Below are 4,411 nucleotides of genomic sequence, written 5' to 3'. Positions count from 1 at the left end.
TTTAGGTCAATAAAATACCATCAAGTGTGTCATTGGGTTTTTTTTTTTTTTCTTCTTTTCCTGCCAGAAAGCCTGAAGATACACATCTGACCTGACTTTGCAAGTGGACTACAGGGCTACTTAAAAGAAAAAGGTTTGAAATCACTCATTTAGTCAAAGGTCCATCTGGGCACCATTAAACTTATGTTCATGATCCTTTTTCTGCCTGTGACTGTGGATTTTGACAATGTTTTTTCAAACCGACTCCATCCTGAAGGAGAATTAAACCAGTCAGTCACTTCCATATGACAATTACTTGGGTATTGGGACTCCCACAAGCAGCTAGCTTAAATAGCAATGACCAGAGGGGCGCCTGGGCGGCCCAGTCAGTTGGGCATCCGACTTCGACTCAGGTCATGGTCTCACGGTTCGTGAGTTTGAGCCCCGCGTGCTCACAGCCCAGAGCCTGGAGCCTGTTTTGGATTCTGTGTCTCCCTCGCTCTCTGCCCCTCCCCTGCTCCCGCTCCATCTCTCTCTCTGTCTCTCTGTCTCTCTCTCTCAAAACTGAATAAACATTTAAAAAAATAAAATAAAAAATAAATCGCCGTGACTGGATCCGTGCAGAAAAGAGTTCTCTAAATTCTATGGTAGCACCTATTAAATTGTATTTTTAGAGTTACTTGTTTATGTGTCTGTCTGCCCCACGAAACTTAGCTCCGTGAGGCAGAGGCAATGCCTTCCTCATTTAGTATTAGCTGAGCAGAAGAACAAATGGAATAAGTCAACTATATTTAGAATCGCTATCACAGTTTTAAATATTGGTTGTTTTATGATTCTGTTATAATTGTTGTAAAAGTGTCTTAGAATGTCTCGAGCATTCGTCTAATTTCCCCAGTGAGGCTGCAAGCCCTTGGGGACGGAACCAGGTCTGTACTTCCTCGGGCGGCCCGTATGGGGCTGAGAGCCCTCGACGGGACCGTTGACAGGTATCGGGCTCCGTGCGACGTGCAGTGAAGGGGGTGGAGCCCAGGTCGATATTTGGCCGGAACCGTCCGTCTCGTTGATTATCACAGCGCCTAGCAAACCCTTCGCCGGAGTCTAAGGCAACACCGCACTGATGGCTCACGTTGGTTTGGGGTATGTGTGGGGTGGGCCATCTACCTGTCACGTTGTAGAGGATGAGGATTTGTGAGCTCTCTTTTGTAAAAACCAGGGTGTCTTCCCGTGGCCTAACGTGCACTTACCAGACAGTGTCAGTGGCAGATTACAGAGGTGAAAAGGCAGACCCGCTTCAGTTGTCTGAGAACAATCTGGACAACACCCGAATTCCACACCCTCCACGGGGCTCGTTAGTGGTGCTTCAATGTCCATACGTTGCCCCAAAGAGGGACACTCAGCATCTGCAGCCGAGAAAATAATAGTTAAATATTTCTGGCATCTGTAGCTACTCTAGAGTTGCCCGGCTGTCCCACGTTGTAAAAACTGTATCAGACAAAAACAAAAATGTCCAGCCCACGGACAGTGTAAATCGACAAAGTAAATAAGATCACCCTCCTTAATTTTGCCCCAACTGTAGTCATTACTCAGGGTAAAGAGAAAAGTGCAGTCAACATCCGGTGGTTCAGACTTGACCCCGGGTGTGTGGCCTCCACGTCCTGGACCTGTGCTTTCGGCGTCGTTCTTTCCTCATCCTGCAGACCCTTCACCATATAAAGGTGAGCCAGAGAAACAAGAGAGGGGTAAGCCCACCACACTCTTACGAGAACGTGCTGGAAAGGGAGGTTGTACTGTGGGCCAAAATGAGATTAAGGGATTTTTAATACGTTCCATTGAATATTCTCTCCCTGCGCTCTGACGACAAGGACACGTTGGATCACCTCTGGTCACTATCCCTGAGTCCGAAGACTCAGGAGCGAAGGGAGGGGTATGGAAGTGGCTCCTAGGTGCTGAGAGGAAAGGTGTGGACAGTGAAGGAAGAGGAAGGTCTCCAAACACAAGGCAAAGATGAGGGACCCCTGAGAAGTGCACTTCCACCTTCAAGGAGAGGTCAGGGGTACCGGGCAAACACCTACTGATCTGGGTCAAACTCAGCCCAGCCTAGGTTAATGTCGTCACTAATCTGTGTGACATTCAAACCCCTTAAATAGTGCCGCTACCCCGGAATGGTAAAAGGAATAACCTGAAGTGAGAGTTCTAGAAAGTTCTAGGAGCAGAGGTCTTTCCTCACCAACTCTACAGACACAGATCCTCTGATCCTGCGTTCCCCCGCACCTGGGTGTGCAGTCTTGACGAGAGGCCACGCCATTTGACTCATTGCTTCCCCAGTGAGGGTGGGCCCTCCCTAGCAACGGCCTCGTTAGAGACTAAATTTGAGGGGTGGTCTCCCTTAGCGCCTCAAGAAGCCTCGGGCAGGTGACACTTGACTGCCTGCCGTCACCAGAAGGCGGGTCCTTAAGTGCCGCACTGTGGAAGCTGACTCGCTCATGCTGTTTGTACCACAACCTACCTCAAGGAATAATCCGGTTACACATGCAGGGAAGCCTTGTTCCCCATATCCACCGCTAACCAGACGTTAACACCGTGAGTTCCCGCAGGTAAGGGAGGGGCTCAGGAGACCTCTGACAGAGCAGGGGAAAGGGGAGGAGCAGTGGGGACGAGGAGGCCCATGTAATACCACCGGTGTGTTCACGCTGTCCAGGGTTTCAATCCCACTTCACCTCTGGAGTCCTTGAGCAAGTTTCTTAACCTCCCAAAGCCTCAGCGTCTTCGCCTGTGCAACGGGGACAGCGTCATCCTCCCCCTTGAGGCCGTGTGGGTATGAAACCGGGAGCCGCAAGAAGGTCTCCTGGTAAGTGTTCATGAGTCTTAGCTGTTTAGTTCTCGTTGCTTCTGCTGCTATGGCAGGACGTGTCCACGTGGCTCAGAGAACGTGTCATTGGAAATTCAATCTAAATTTTCAGCACGTCAGCCAGTCGTTTCTAGAATACAAACGGGAAAAACCAGGGCTTAGCAAAGTCTCCTTGACCCATAGGATGCAGTGACAATAGAATGTGAAAGTGTGGTAGGTGGCATGGTGTTGGACTCCTGGGGCTGCTGTAAGGACCACGAACTGGGGGGCTTCCAATGACAGGATGGATTCTCTCACAGTTCTGGAGCTGGGAGTCAAAGATCAGGGTGTGGCTAGGACCGTGCTCTGAGTCTCTGGAGATAGAATGTCCTTCCCTGTTTCCTCTCGCCTTCTGGTGGTGGCTGGCGATCCCTGGTGATCTGTGGCAATCCGTGGTGATCCCTGGCGATCCCTAGTGAGCCTTGGCCGTCGCTGGCAATCCGTGGCTTATTGGCGGAGTCACTCCAACTTCTGTCTGCATCACCACATGGCATTGTCCTCCTGTGGCTGTCTTCCTATAAAGACCCCAGTCATGGGGCGCCTGGGTGGCTGTTGGTTAAGCATCCAACTTCGACCTAGGTCATGATCTTGCCATTTCTGAGTTCTAGCCCCGCATGGAGCTCCGTGCTGACAGCTCGGAGCCCGGAGCCTGCTTCAGATTCTGTGTCTCCCTCCCTCTCTGCCCCTCCCCCACTTACGCTCTGTCTCTCTCTGTCTCAAAAATAAATAAACGTTTAAAAAAACTTTAAAAACGCCAGTCATACTGGATTCCATCATCTTAACTGATTACATCTACATCAACCTCATTTCCAAATAAGGTCACATTCTGAGGTACTGGGGCATTAGCACTTCAACATATCTTTGGGGCACACAGCTCAGCCCCAAACAACCCCTACACAGAGTTGAATTTTACTCCCTGCCACATTCTCGGACAATAAAGTGTCCTTCGGCCACCGCTTAGGTAGCTCTGAGGAATCCACACCAGTGTTTGGGAGTACAGGGTGTCCTGTGTGCCGGGAGCAGCCGCCCTCGACCCTCTGGACCATCTGGACCCCCGCCTGGCCCTCTGTTGCTGTGTGCTCAGAGAAAACAAAAGCATTTCAGTGTTAGTGAAAAATCTTGTGTGCACATGGAGGGGTGGTGACTAGGGAGAAAAGCGATTTGTGAAGGAAGGAAGGAAGAAAGGAAGGAAGGAAGGAAGGAAGGAAGGAAGGAAGAAAGAAAGAAAGAAAGAAAGAAAGAAAGAAAGAAAGAAAGAAAGAAAATAGTCCTCCTTTGATGCCATTCTTTTTTTAACATTTTTTTATATTATTTATTTTTGAGAGAGAATGAGAGAGAGAGAGCCCGCAAACAGGGGAGGGGCAGAGAGAGAGAGGGAGACAGAGAATCCAAAGCAGGCTCCAGGCTCTGAGCTGTCAGCACAGAGCCTGACACGGGGCTTGAACCCACGGACCATGAGATCATGACCTGAGCCGAAGTCAGATGCTCAACTGACTAAGCCACCCAGGCGCCCCTGCTGCCATCCTTTTAAACTGTCTGCTTCTA

This window comes from Panthera uncia, unplaced genomic scaffold, assembly GCF_023721935.1.
Source record: "Panthera uncia isolate 11264 unplaced genomic scaffold, Puncia_PCG_1.0 HiC_scaffold_1761, whole genome shotgun sequence".
NCBI classification, from domain to species: Eukaryota; Metazoa; Chordata; class Mammalia; order Carnivora; family Felidae; genus Panthera; species Panthera uncia.
The sequence above is the reverse complement of the archived record's forward strand: the minus strand, read 5'-3'. Positions refer to the sequence as shown.